Consider the following 16,043-nt stretch of genomic DNA (forward strand, 5'->3'; position numbering starts at 1 on the left):
TGTGTGTATATTTTCCTTTAGCAGCTTAACTTAACAGATATTTTCAATGGTTGACTCGGTATTTCTTCAAGTCTGCGTGATGAAACAATCCTTTTATTCGTCCAGATACAGGGTCAGCTAATAGATAGCAACCAATGTGCGGCTTTCTTAAGATAATATATGGTCCTTCATACAAGTGCTGCCACTTGCGATTCTTATGATGAATCAAAGATGGTTTGAAGTGGGTCTTTAATAGCACTCGTTCATTTATACGATACGATAAGACTTTGCTAATGTGTTTGTCATGCGCCTTTTTTCTAAGGTTGGCATGAGTGGTTAAAGATATGAGAGCTTATTGGTTCCGCAGCTTCCCCGTGGAGGCCTAAAGAAGCTGCTAATGGTTTTCCGACTGGGGTGGAGCTGAAATGTCAGTTATTTTTATTTGACTAGTATTTTGCGACCTACCAGGTCGAAAATTTGCGTTCGTATCCCATACGACTTGTGCATCTGTTGATTGCGTGTTATTTGACATCGCGTTTGGTGCTTGTTTCGCCTGTGTGTAAAAAATAGTCGGATTTCCTTGGCTATTATAACCGGCTGTGTCAGGAAAAGCATCCGACGAATTGTCCTGACTATTGTTTCTGAACTGTTGGTTCGGTTGGTGAGAAAATGTCGCATTTTTCGGCTGGGAAAAATTTATTTGCTGAGAGGGAGTGAAATGACTCGGCTGACTGTACTGTTGTGGTCTGTTATAATTGGTCCATTTCTTTCCCTTGTGACGATTTCCATTATTCGTCTTGTTGTTCTGGTACTGGTAATTACCGTTATGATTTATCGGTGAATTACCGTATTGTTGCTGTGTGTTTTGATAAATCGGATTGTATCTATTCTGGTGCGGATATTTGTTATATTGTTTTCCATTACGGCGGTTGAAACTGTTGTGATTGCCGTAAGGCTGAGCGTTTGGTTGTCCCGCGTTATGTTGGTATGACATTCCATTGACGCAATTTGTTATGTGCTGCTGCGGAGCGGGCGGTCCATTATTATAATTATTCCGCGCGCTCGCACGCACATCCTCATAGATCATATCCAAATTGTCAAGAACAGAAAGAAAAGCTTCTAGGTCTTCTTCACTCACATTAACTAGTTTTTCTCTTATTGACACAGGAAGTTTTGACTTTAAGATCATGATTACATCTTTGGTTGAAATGGGCGTCTCCCAATACTGAATTTTACGTAGATAGTTTTCAAAATAACGTCTCAAACCTCCTCCTTTGGTGTTGAAAGGTTCGGCGTTGTAAACCTCTTTTCGGAGTCTTTGTTGTATACCTGAACTCCAGAATTTATTCAAAAAATGCTTTTCAAAATCTGCATAGGTGTGACATTTGTGTATTATTTCTGTACCCCAAATTGATCCTTCACCGTGTACATAGCCTAAGATGAACTGTATCCGCTGCCTGTCGTTCCATGATTCCGGAAAAGCACCTGTGAATGATTTTAGAAATACTATGGGATGTATATTTCGTTTTTCAGGTATAAAAGGCTGAAAAGCTCTGTGTTTTAGCACACTCTCGTCTCGCATTAGTTCAACGAATGTTAGTTGATCGGCATGACTACGTGACGTAGAAGTTTCGCAACGCGTATTATTTACTGTTGGTGAGAATTGTACCTGACACTCGGGATATTGACGATTATCGTGTTCTGGCGGTAGCGAATACTCACTTTGATTGTCACCTTGCAATTCCGTAACTTGTCGTTTTAGTTGATCTATATCATTGCTTAGCTGACGTTTCCATTCCGGAAGATCGTGGCTAAATGCTCGTCTGATTTCACCTAATTCACTGGTTAAAGTGTCACCAGAAGTACCGGGAGCGGTTAAGATTTCTGCTGTAGCAGATTTAACCGTACCCTTTAGTTCAGCGTGTACCTTGCTGACAATGTACTGTTCTTTGGATTGCATCCACTCTTCAAATTCCCTATTAAGTGTTTTGCTTATACCGGTGTTGACATCTGCGATCTTTTTGTCAATATTGACATCGGATATTTGCTGAGCAAGGTCTTCGACTCGCTCGCCAACGTGGTTGACACTTTCTGTCAATTGGCTTACTCTCTTTGAAACATCATTGTAATGTTTCAAAGAGTCACTCGCAGTTGATTTACACACATCTATTTGGGCCTGCATATCTATGAACTTGCTACCAATATTGGTCTCGGCGGATTCCACCATCGAAAGAACACTATCAATTTTTGCGTGTACGCTTGCGTTTAGCTCGCTTGCGTAAGCAGTGGTAATGGCTTTAATTTTTTCCTCCATGGTGTCATTCGAATTTTTGATTTGTGCTTGGATGTCCTCTATCCTTGATTCTAAACTGCTGAACCTGCTGTCACTTTGATTTGCTAACTGACTGATTTGCGTTTCAATATTGTCACTTTGGTTTGTTAACTGACTGATTTGCGTTTCAATATTGTCACTTTGGTTTGTTAACTGTGCCATGTTTGCTTCAAAACTGGTTTTCATATCAGCAAACAATTTTAGTATATCTGACAGCGAGCATTCACGTGACTGCGACGCGGTCTGTGGCGCCGACAGCTCACGTGTCGCTTCGTCCTGTGTTGTTCCCTTACTACGAGATTCAGGTTTCTTTACACCCGCGCGCGGTCTAAGTTGCCTTGGTTGCTCATCAGCCATCGTAAATTTAAAGTAGTTACACTGCACGAGCTAGAAAAGAAAATTTTTTTTTTTTTTTAAATTATGATTTTCACTTGTCAGGTGCGCCAAGTATTTCGCGTCCTGATTTCTCAGATATTGCTTGCGCTTTATAAACAATTGAAACTCTGACACACGAAAATGCCAATATGGCAACGGGAGTGATAAAATAAATGAAAAACACTTATAGAGCACTGAAACTGGCAGCCATTGTGATTTACTAAAATGCACAACAATGGAATTCTTGCTAACTATTTCTAACTATTGTAAGCGAAATGATGTGATAGAGGCGGATCTAATAGAAAAAAAGGAAACAGAAATTTGGAAATTAAATTGCTTGAGGAAAAGGAAAAAAAAGCGTAGAGAGTGAATGTCACGAGCCGACTGAATGCTCGGTACGCAAAGCTTCAAACGTAATGAAACATCGTACTCACATTAGTTGTCTTGCGCGCTGCTATTTATTGCTGTTGTGGATTCCTGCTGCGATTTTCTGCAAATGCGTCCTTTTTTTATCACTGGTGTTGGCTTCCAATTTTCTCCAGATGGTAGCATGAAAATAAAAAGAACAAATTAGTTTTTTAGTTAGGTCCCTGTTCGGGCGCCACATCTAGCGTTAAAAGGTTTTTTTTGGCTTTTCACATTTTACCAAATATAACATTGATGTTGATAATTCATGGCAATGTTTGCCGACAAGATAAAGAATGCAACCTTTTAACACTAGATTGCGTACTCACGGCAGTTCTCCTTGGCCGTTTCTTGGTACGACTTGGAAAAAGAGAAAAATTAATGAATGATCGATGATGCGTCGGTTCTCGATTGTGTTTAGGAGACGTACGGATTGATTGCGTGAAAATAGTTTCTCAAATGACCTCTTAACCCGGATTGCTTTCACGCAATCAGACTCTTCAATGAAATTACCTAAGGGACCTATTTGAATAATAAAAAAATTGGAAATGAATGCAAAACAGTGAAATTTTGTAAAAAAAGTTGTCAGATCGTAAATTGAACACGTTAATGGTCTCCCAAATACAATCGACACACCGCGATAAAGAGCGAACCTGTAACAAAGTTCATTTAAACATAAACATTATTTGTGGTTAATTTAAAGAAAAGAATAAGCATAGATTTTCTTTACAGTGGAGGAAAAGTATATTTTTAAAGAAGAAAGGCGTTAAACTATAAACATTACCAAATTTACAATGAATACAAAACTTACATTTTTATGTTTTTCTCATACATGGAGCAGTCCAACAATCGCTGCTTCTGTATGTGTGATATTTTGTAAAAATTAAATGTCCTGGCGTGCGCGTAAGTATTTTTTATCGTCACAAAGTTTACAAAAGCGTTTTTGTTTTCTTGGTGATAACGTGGTTTCTCACACCAAAAGAAATATAACTTGTAGCGGTGCTACACAACACGTCTTAACAAGTCGGCAACCAAACATCAAAGGTAATGAAGTACATGTTAACATATCGGCGACCAGAAGTAAAACTAACTATAAAGACTCTAGAATTTTCCTAACAAATGATAAATTGTTCTTTCTTCTGTTTCGCAGCTTCTTGCTATCAAGCGCTGCGGCAATGATTTTAAATATCTGCGCCCAGCGAGTCATAGTATTTAAAAGTACCTTTTAAACGCTGGCCGCGCGTCTTGGTGTAGGCGAACGTTATAAACAAATTTCGTTTTTTTTTTTTTTTTTACTCTCGTGTTGTCATGCTTAGTATCATTACAAACTACAGCACGATGGCTGTCCTTTTCTCATATGCAAAATGTCTGCAATCCAATAATATCACACCTCACAATGACGAATTAACACAGAAATTGCGTCGCTATGAAATACTATAGGTTCTATGTCTTCTCTTTCTAAATCGAGGAATGTTTCTATGGCAACGGCAGGATCTTCTATTGGGAGGCGAGTATCTCCTTTCGGATGCACTATTCCTTCTTTATTGCATCCGTCGATCCGTCACAATGACGAATTAACACAGAAATTCTGTCGCTATGAAGTACTATAGGTTCTATGACCTCTCTTACTAAATCGAGGAACGTTTCTATGGCAACGACAGGATCTTCCATTGAGAGGCGAGTATCTCTTTTCGGATGCACTATTCCTTCTTTATTGCATCCGTCGATCCCTCACAATGACGAATTAACACACAAATTGCTTCGCTATAAATTACTATAGGTTCTATGGCTCCTCTTTCTAAATCGAGGAACGTTTCTATGGCAACGACAGGATCTTATATTGGGAGGCGAGTATCTTTTTTCGGATGCACTATTCCTTCTTTATTGCATCCGTCGATCCCTCACAATTACGAATTAACACAGAAATTGCTTCGCTATGAAATACTATAGGTTTTATGCCTTCTCTTTCTAAATCGAGGAACTTTTTTAGGTAAACGACAGGATCTTCTATTGGGACGCGAGTATCTCTTTACGGATGCACTATTCCTTCGTTATTGCATCCGACTATCCCTCACAATGACGAATTAACACAGAAATTGCGACGCTATGAAATACTATAGGTTCTATGCCTTCTCTTCCTAAATCGAGGAACGTTTCTATGGCAACGACAGGATCTTCTATTGGGAGGCGAGTATCTGTTTTTCTGATGCTCTATTCCTTCTTTATTGCATCCGTCGATCCCTCACAATGACGAATTAACACAACAATTTGCGTCGCTAAGAAATACTATATGTTCTATGCCTTCTCATTCTTAATCGAGGAACGGTTCTATGGCAACGACAGGATCTTATATTGGGATGCGAGTATCTTTTTTTGAATGCACTATTCCTTCTTTATTGCATCCGTCGATCCTCACAAAGACGAATTAACACAAAAATTTGCGTCGCTATGAAATACTATATGTTCTATGCCTTGTCTTTCTAAATCGAGGAACGTTTCTATGGCAACGACATGATCCTCTATTAAGAGGCGAGTATCTCTTTTTGGATGCACTATTCCTTGTTTATTGCATCCGTCGATCCTCACAAAGACGAATTAACACAAAAATTTGCGTCGCTATGAAATACTATATGTTCTATGCCTTGTCTTTCTAAATCGAGGAACGTTTCTATGGCAACGACATGATCCTCTATTAAGAGGCGAGTATCTCTTTTCGGATGCAGTATTCCTTCTTTATTGCATCTGTTGATCCCTCACAATGACGAATTAACACAGAAATTGCTTCGCTATGAAATACCATAGGTTCTATGCCTTCTCCTTATAAATCGAGGAGCGTTTCTATGGCAACGAATGGATCTCCTATTGGGAGGCGAGTATCTCTTTTCGGATGCACTATTCCTTCTTTATTGCATCCGTCGATCCCTCACAATGACGAATTAACACAGAAATTGCGTCGCTATGAAATACTATAGGTTCTATGCCTTCTCTTTCTAAATGCAGCAACGTTTCTATGGCAACGACAGGATCCTATATTGGGAGGCGAGTATCTCTTTTCGGATGCAGTATTACTTCTTTATTGCATCCGTCGATCCCTCACAACGACGAATTAACACAGAAATTGCGTCGCTATGAAATTCTATAGGTTCTATGCCTTCTCTTTCTAAATCGAGGAACGTTTCTATAGCAACTACAGGATCTTCTATTGGGAGGCGAATATCTCTGTTCGGATGCACTATTCCTTCTTTATTGCTTCCGTCGATCCCTCACAATGACGAATTAACACAGAAATAGCGTCGCTATGAATTACTATAGGTTCTATGCCTTCTCTTTCTAAATCGAGGAACGTTTCTATGGCAACGACAGGATCTTCTATTGAGAGGCGAGTATCTCTTTTAGGATGCACTATTCCTTCTTTATTGCATCCGTCGATCCCTCACAATGCCGAATTAACACCGAAATTGCGTCGCTATGAAATACTGTAGGTTCTATGCCTTCTCTTTCTAAATCGAAGAACGTTTCTATGGCAACGACAGGATCTTCTATTTGGAGGTGAGTATATCTTTTTGAATGCACTATTCCTTCTTTATTGCATCCGTCGGTCCCTCACAACCACGAATTAACTTAGAAATTGCCTCGCTATGAAATACTATAGGTTTTATGCCTTTTCCTTCTAAACCGAAAAACGTTTTTATGGCAACGACAGGATCTTTAATTGGGAGGCGAGTATCTCTTTTCGGATGCACTATTCCTTCTTTATTGCATCCGTCGATCCCTCAGAATTACGAATTAACACAGAAATTGCTTCGCTATGAAATACTATAGGTTTTATGCCTTCTCTTTCTAAATCGAGGAACTTTTTTAGGTAATCGACAGGATCTTCTATTGGGACGCGAGTATCTCTTTTCGGATGCACTATTCCTTCTTTATTGCATCCGACGATCCCTCACAATGACGAATTAACACAGAAATTGCGACGCTATGAAATACTATAGGTTCTATGCCTTCTCTTCCTAAATCGAGGAACGTTTCTATGGCAACGACAGGATCTTCTATTGGGAGGCGAGTATCTCTTTTTCTGATGCACTATTCCTTCTTTATTGCATCCGTCGATCCCTCACAATGACGAATTAAAACAACAATTTGCGTCGCTAAGAAATACTATATGTTCTATGCCTTCTCATTCTAAATCGAGGAACGTTTCTATGGCAACGACAGGATATTCTATTGGGATGCGAGTATCTCTTTTTGGATGCACTATTCTTTCTTTATTGCATCCGTCGATACCTCACAATGACGAATTAACACAGAAATTGCGTCGCTATCAAATACTATGGGTTCAATGATTCTCTTTCTAAATCGAGGAACGTTTCTATGGCAACGTCAGGAACTTCTATTGGGAGGCGAGTATCTCTTTTTCGGATGCACTATTCCTTCTTTATTGCATCCGTCGATCCTCACAATGACGAATTAACACTGAAATTGCGTCGCTATGAAATACTATAGGTTACATGCGTTCCCTTTCTAAATCGAGAAACGTTTCTATGGCAACGACAGGATCTTATATTGGGAGGCTAGTATCTCTTTTCGGATGCACATTTTTCATCTTTATTGCATCCGTCGATCCCACACAATGACGAATTAATACAGAAATTACGTCGCTATGAAATACTATAGGTTCTATGCCTTCTCTTCCTAAATTGAGGAACGTTTCTATGGCAACGACAGGATCTTCTATTGGGAGGCGAGTATCTCTTTTCGGATGCAGTATTCCTTCTTTATTGCATCTGTAGATCCCTCACAATGACGAATTAACACAGAAATTGCTTCGCTATGAAATACCATAGGTTCTATGCCTTCTCTTTATAAATCGAGGAGCGTTTCAATGGCAACGAATGGATCTACTATTGGGAGGCGAGTATCTCCTTTCGAATGCACTATTCCATCTTTATTGCATCCGTCGATCCCTCACAATGACGAATTAACACAGAAATTGCGTCGCTATGAAATACTACAGGTTCTATGCCTTCTCTTTCTAAATCCAGCAACGTTTCTATGGCAACGACAGGATCCTATATTGGGAGGCGAGTATCTCTTTTTGGATGCACTATTCATTCTTTATTGCATCTGTCGATTCCTCACAATGACGAACTAACACAGAAATTGCGTCGCTATGAAATACTATAGTTTCTATGCCTTCTCTTTCTTAATCAAGGAACTTTTCTATGGCAACGACAGGATCTTCTATTGGGAGGCGCGTATCTCTTTTCGGATGCACTATTCCTTCTTTATTGCATCCGTCGATCCCTCACAATGCCGAATTAACACAGAAATTGCGTCGCTATGAAATACTATAGGTTCTATGCCTTCTCTTTCTGAATCAAGGAACGTTTCGATAGCAACGACAGGATCTTCTATTGGGAGGCGAATATCTCTGTTCGGATGCGCTATTCCTTCTTTATTGCATCCATCGATCCCTCACAATGACGAATTAACACAGAAATTGCGTCGCTATGAAATACTATAGGTTCTATGCGTTCTCTTTCTAAATCGAGGAACGTTTTTATGGCAATGACAGGATCTAATATTGGGATGCGAGTATCTCTTTTCGGATTCACTATTCCTTCTTTATTGCATCCGTCGATCGCTCACAATGACGAATTAACACAGAAATTGCGTCGCTATGAAATACTATAGGTTTTTGCCTTCTCATTCTAAATCGAGGAACGTTTCTATGGTAACGACAGGATATTCTATTGGGATGCGAGTATCTCTTTTTGGATGCACTATTCTTTCTTTATTGCATCCGTCGATACCTCACAATGACGAATTAACACAGAAATTGCGTCGCTATGAAATACTATGGGTTCTATGAATCTCTTTCTAAATCGAGGAACGTTTCTATGGCAACGTCAGGAACTTCTATTGGGAGGCGAGTATCTCTTTTTCGGATGCACTATTCCTTCTTTATTGCATCCGTCGATCCTCACAATGACGAATTAATACAAAAATTTGCGTCGCTATGAAATACTATATGTTCTATGCCTTGTCTTTCTAGATGCGCTATTCCTTCTTTATTGCATCCATCGATCCCTCACAATGACGAATTAACACAGAAATTGCGTCGCTATGAAATACTATAGGTTCTACGCGTTCTATTTCTAAATCGAGGAACGTTTTTATGGCAATGACAGGATCTTATATTGGGATGCGAGTATCTCATTTCGGATGCACTATTCCTTCTTTATTGCGTCCGTCGATCCCTCACAATGACGAATTAACACAGAAATTGCGTCGCTATGAAATACTATAGGTTCTATGCCTTCCCTTTCTAAATCGAGGAATGTTCCTATGGCAACGACAGGATCTTATATTGGGAGGCGAGTATCTCTTTTCGGATGCACTATTCCTTCTTTATTGCATCCGTCGATCGCTCACAATGACGAATTATCACAGAAATTGCGTCGCTATGAAATACTATAGGTTTTATGCCTTCTCTTTCTAAATCGAGGAACGCTTTTAAGGCAACGACAGGATCTTCTATTGGGAGGCGAGTATCTCTTTTCGGTTCCACTATTCCTTCTTTATTGCATCTGTCGATCCCTCGCAATGACGAATCAACACATAAATTGCGTCGCTATGAAATACTATAGATTCTACGCCTTCTCTTTCTAAATCGAGGAATATTTCTATCGCAACGAACGGATCTTCTATTGGGAGGTGAGTATCTCTTTTTCGGATGCACTATTCCTTCTTTATTGCATACGTCGATCCCTCACAATGACGAATTAACACAGAAATTGCGACGCTATGAAGTTCTATAGGTTCTATTCCCCCTCTCTTTCTAAATCAAGGAACGTTTCTATGGCAACCACAGGATCTTCTATTGGGAGGCGAGTATCTCTTTTCGGATGCACTATTCCTTCTTTCTTGCATCCGTCGATCCCTCACAATGACGAATTGACACAGAAATTAGGTCGCTATGAAATACAATAGGTTCTATGCCCTCTCTTTCTAAGCCGTGGAACGTTTCTATGGCAACGACATGATGTTCTATTGGCAGGCGAGTATCTGTTTTCGGATGCACTATTCCTTCCTTATTGATTCGTCGATCCCTCACAATGAGGAATAAACACAGAAATTGCGTCGCTATAAAATAGTATATGTTCTATGCCTTCTCTTTCTAAATCGAAGAACTTTCTATGGCAACGACAACATGTTATATTGGGAGGCGAGTATCTCTTTTTGGATGCACTATTCCTTCTTTATTGCATCTGTCGATTCCTCACAATGACGAATTAACACAGAAATTGCGTCGCTATGAAATACTATGGTTTCTGTGCTTTTTCTTTCATAATCGAGGAACTTTTCTATGGCAACGACAGGATCTTATATTGGGATGCGAGTATCACGTTTCGGATGCACTATTCCATCTTTATTGCGTCCGTCGATCCCTCACAATGACGAATAAACACAGAAATTGCGTCGCTATGAAATACTATAGGTTCTATGCGTTCCCTTTCTAAATCGAGGAATGTTCCTATGGCAACGACAGGATCTTATATTGGGAGGCGAGTATCTCTTTTCGGATTCACTATTGCTTCTTTATTGCATCCGTCGATACCTCACAATGACGAATTAACACAGAAATTGCGTCGCTATGAAATAGTATGGGTTCTACGATTCTCTTTCTAAATCGAGGAACGTTTCTATGGCAACGTCAGGAACTTCTATTGGGAGGCGAGTATCTCTTTTTCGGATGCACTATTCCTTCTTTATTGCATCCGTCGATCCTCACAATGACGAATTAATACAAAAATTTGCGTCGCTATGAAATACTATATGTTCTATGCCTTGTCTTTCTAGATCGAGGAACGTTTCTATGGTAACGACATGATCCTCTATTAAGAGGCGAGTATCTCTTTTCGGATGCACTATTCCTTCTTTATTCCATCCGTCGATCACTCACAATGGCGAATTAACACTGAAATTGCGTCGCTATGAAATACTATAGGTTCCATGCCTTCCCTTTCTAAAACGAGAAACGTTTCTATGGCAACGACAGGATCTTATATTGGGAGGCTAGTATCTCTTTTCGGAAGCACATTTTCCATCTTTATTGCATCCGTCGATCCCACACAATGACGAATTAATACAGAAATTACGTCGCTATGAAATACTATAGGTTCTATGTCTTCTCTTCCTAAATTGAGGAACGTTTCTATGGCAACGACAGAATCTTCTATTGGGAGGCGAGTATCTCTTTTCGGATGCAGTATTCCTTCTTTATTGCATGTGTAGATCCCTCACAATGACGAATTAACACAGAAATTGCTTCGCTGTGAAATACTATAGGTTCTATGCCTTCTCTTTCTATATCCAGCAACGTTTCTATGGCAACGACAGGATCTTCTATTGGGAGGCGAGTATCTCTTTTCGGATGCACTATTCCTTCTTTATTGCATCCGTCGATCCCTCACAATGCCGAATTAACACAGAAATTGCGTCGCTATGAAGTACTATAGGTTCTATGCCTTCTCTTTCTGAAACAAGGAACGTTTCTATAGCAACGACAGGATCTTCTATTGGGAGGCGAATATCTCTGTTCGGATGCGCTATTCCTTCTTTATTGCATCCGTCGATCCCTCACAATGACGAATTAACACAGAAATTGCATCGCTATGAAATACTATGGGTTCTATGCCTTCTCTTTCTAAATCGAGGAACGTTTCTATGGCAACGCCAGGATCTTCTATTGGGAGGCGAGTATCTCGTTTTGGATGCACTATTCCTTCTTTATTGCACCCGTCGATCCCTCACAATGACGAATTAACACAGAAATTGCGTCGCTAGGAAATACTATAGGTTCTATGACCTCTCTTTCTAAATCGAGGAACGTTTCTATGGCAACGACAGGATCTTCTATTGGGAGGCGAGTATCTCTTTTTGGATGCACTATTCCTTCTTTATTGCATCTGTCGATCCCTCACAATGACGAATTAACACAGAAATTGCGTCGCTAGGAAATACTATAGGTTCTATGCCCTCTCTTTCTAAATCGAGGAACGTTTGTATGGCAACGACAGGATCTTCTATTGGGAGGCGAGTATCTCTTTTCGGATGCAATATTCCTTCTTTATTGCATCCGTTGATCCCTCACAATGCCGAATTAACACAAAAATTGCGTCGCTATGAAATACTATAGGTTCTATGCTCTCTCTTTCTCAATCAAGGAACTTTTCTATATCAACGACAGGATCTTCTATTGGGAGGCAAATATCTCTGTTCGGATGCTCTATTCCTTTTTTATTGCTTCCGTCGATCCCTCACAATGACGAATTAACACAGAAATTACGTCGCTATGAAATACTATAGGTTCTATGCCTTCTCTTTCTAAATCGAGGAAAGTTTCTATGGCAACGACAGGATCTTATATTGGGAGGCGAGTATCTCTTTTCGGATGCACTATTCCTTCTTTATTGCATCCGTCGATCCCTCACAATGACGAATTAACACAGAAATTGCGTCGCTATGAAATACTATAGGTTTTATGCCTTCTCCTTCTAAATCGAGGAACGCGTTTAAGGCAACGACAGGATGTTCTATTGGGTGGCGAGTAGCTCTTATCGGATGCACTATTCCTTCTTTATTCCATCCGTCGATCCCCCACAATAACGAATTAACACAGAAATGGCGTCGCTATGAAGTGCTATAGGTTCTATGCCTTCTCTTTCTAAATCGAGGAACGTTTCTATGGCAACGACAGGATCTTCTGTAGGGAGGCGAGTATCTCTTTTCGAATGCACTATTCCTTCTTTATTGCATCCGTCGATCCCTCACAATGACGAATTAACACAGAAATTGCGTCGCTATGAAATACTATAGGTTCTATGCCTTCTCTTTCTAAATCGAGGAACGTTTCTATGGCAACGCCAGGATCTTCTATTGGGAGGCGAGTATCTCTTTTTGGATGCACTATTCCTTCTTTATTGCATCCGTCGATCCCTCACAATGACGAATTAACACAGAAATTTGCGTCGCTAGGAAATACTATAGGTTCTATGCCTTCTCTTTCTGAATCGAGGAGCGTTTGTATAGCAACGACAGGATCTTCTATTGGGATGCGAATATCTCTGTTCGGATGCACTATTCCTTGTTTATTGCATCCGTCGATCCCTCACAATGACGAATTAACACAGAAATTGCGTCGCTATGAAATACTATAGGTTCTATGCCTTCTCTTTCTAAATCGAGGAACGTTTCAATGGCAACGCCGGGGCTTCTATTGGGAGGCGAGTATCTCTTTTTGGATGCACTATTCCTTCTTTATTGCATCCGTCGATCCCTCACAATGACGAATTCACACAGAAATTGCATCGCTAGGAAATACTATAGGTTCTATGCCTCCTCTTTCTGAATCGAGGAGCGTTTGTATAGCAACGACAGGATCTTCTATTGGGATGCGAATATCTCTGTTCGGATGCACTATTCCTTCTTTATTGCATCCGTCGATCCCTCACAATGACGAATTAACACAGAAATTGCGTCGCTATGAAATACAATAGGTTCGATGCCTTCTCTTTCTAAATCGAGGAACGTTTCTATGGCAACGCCAGGATCTTCTATTGGGAGGCGAGTATCTCTTTTTGGATGCACTATTCCTTCTTTATTGCATCCGTCGATCCCTCACAATGACGAATTAACACAGAAATTGCGTCGCTAGGAAATACTATAGGTTCTATGCCCTCTCTTTCTAAATCGAGGAACGTTTCTATGGCAACGACAGGATCTTCTATTGGGAGGCGAGTATCTCTTTTCGGATGCACTATTCCTTCTTTATTGCATCCGTCGATCCCTCACAATGACGAATTAACACAGAAATTGCGTCGCTATGAAATACTATAGGTTCGATGCCTTCTCTTTCAAAATCGAGCAACGTTTCTATGGCAACGACAGGATCTTCTCTTGGGAGGCAAATATCTCTGTTCGGATGCACTATTCCTTCTTTATTGCTTCTGTCGATCCCTCACAATGACGAATTACCACAGAAAAAGCGTCTCTATGAAATACTATAGGTTCTACTCCTTCTCTTTCTAAATCGAGGAACGTTTCTATGGCAACGACAGGATCTTCTATTGGGAGGCGCCTATCTCTTTTCGGATGCACTATTCCTTCTTTATTGCATCCGTCGATCCCTCACAATGCCGAATTAACACAGAAATTTCGTCGCTATGAAGTACTATAGGTTCTATGCCTTCTCTTTCTGAAACAAGGAACGTTTCTAAAGCAACGACAGGATCTTCTATTGGGAGGCGAATATCTCTGTTCGGATGCGCTATTCCTTCTTTATTGCATCCGTCGATCCCTCACAATGACGAATTAACACAGAAATTGCGTCGCTATGAAATACTATAGGTTCTATGCCTTCTCTTTCTGAATCGAGGAACGTTTCTATGGCAACGCCAGGATCTTCTATTGGGAGGCGAGTATCTCGTTTTGGATGCACTATTCCTTCTTTATTGCACCCGTCGATCCCTCACAATCACGAATTAACACAGTAATTGCGTCGCTAGGAAATACTATAGGTTCTATGACCTCTCTTTCTAAATCGAGGAACGTTTCTATGGCAACGACAGGATCTTCTATTGGGAGGCGAGTATCTCTTTTTGGATGCACTATTCCTTCTTTATTGCATCTGTCGATCCCTCACAATGACGGATTAACACAGAAATTGCGTCGCTAGGAAATACTATAGGTTCTATGCCCTCTCTTTCTAAATCGAGGAACGTTTCTATGGCAACGACAGGATCTTCTATTGGGAGGCGAGTATCTCTTTTCGGATGCAATATTCCTTCTTTATTGCATCCGTTGATCCCTCACAATGCCGAATTATCACAGAAACTGCGTCGCTATGAAATACTATAGGTTCTATGCTCTCTCTTTCTCAATCAAGGAACTTTTCTATATCAACGACAGGATCTTCTATTGGGAGGCAAATATCTCTGTTAGGATGCTCTATTCCTTTTTTATTGCTTCCGTCGATCCCTCACAATGACGAATTAACACAGAAATTACGTCGCTATGAAATACTATAGGTTCTATGCCTTCTCTTTCTAAATCGAGGAACGTTTCTATGGCAACGACAGGATCTTATATTGGGAGGCGAGTATCTCTTTTCGGATGCACTATTCCTTCTTTATTGCATCCGTCGATCCCTCACAATGACGAATTAACACTGAAATTGCGTCGCTATGAAATACTATATTTTTTATGCCTTCTCCTTCTAAATCGAGGAACGCGTTTAAGGCAACGACAGGATGTTCTATTGGGTGGCGAGTAGCTCTTATCGGATGCACTATTCCTTCTTTATTCCATCCGTCGATCCCCCACAATAACGAATTAACACAGAAATGGCGTCGCTATGAAATGCTATAGGTTCTATGCCTTCTCTTTCTAAGTCGAGGAACGTTTCTATGGCAACGACAGGATCTTCTGTAGGGAGGCGAGTATCTCTTTTCGAATGCACTATTCCTTCTTTATTGCATCCGTCGATCCCTCACAATGACGAATTAACACAGAAATTGCGTCGCTATGAAATACTATAGGTTTTATGCCTTCTCCTTCTAAATCGAGAAACGCGTTTAAGGCAACGACAGGATGTTCTATTGGTGGCGAGTAGCTCTTATCGGATGCACTATTCCTTCTTTATTCCATCCATCGATCCCTCACAATAACGAATTAACACAGAAATGGCGTCGCTATGAAATGCTATAGGTTCTATGCCTTCTCTTTCTAAATCGAGGAACGTTTCAATGGCAACGACAGGATCTTCTATTGGGTGGCGAGTAGCTCTTATCGGATGCACTATTCCTTCTTTATTGCATCCGTCGATCCCTCAGATTGACAAATTAACACAGAAATTGCGCCGCTATGAAATACCATAGGTTCTATGCCT

This window comes from Schistocerca cancellata, chromosome 12, assembly GCF_023864275.1.
Source record: "Schistocerca cancellata isolate TAMUIC-IGC-003103 chromosome 12, iqSchCanc2.1, whole genome shotgun sequence".
NCBI lineage: Eukaryota > Metazoa > Arthropoda > Insecta > Orthoptera > Acrididae > Schistocerca > Schistocerca cancellata.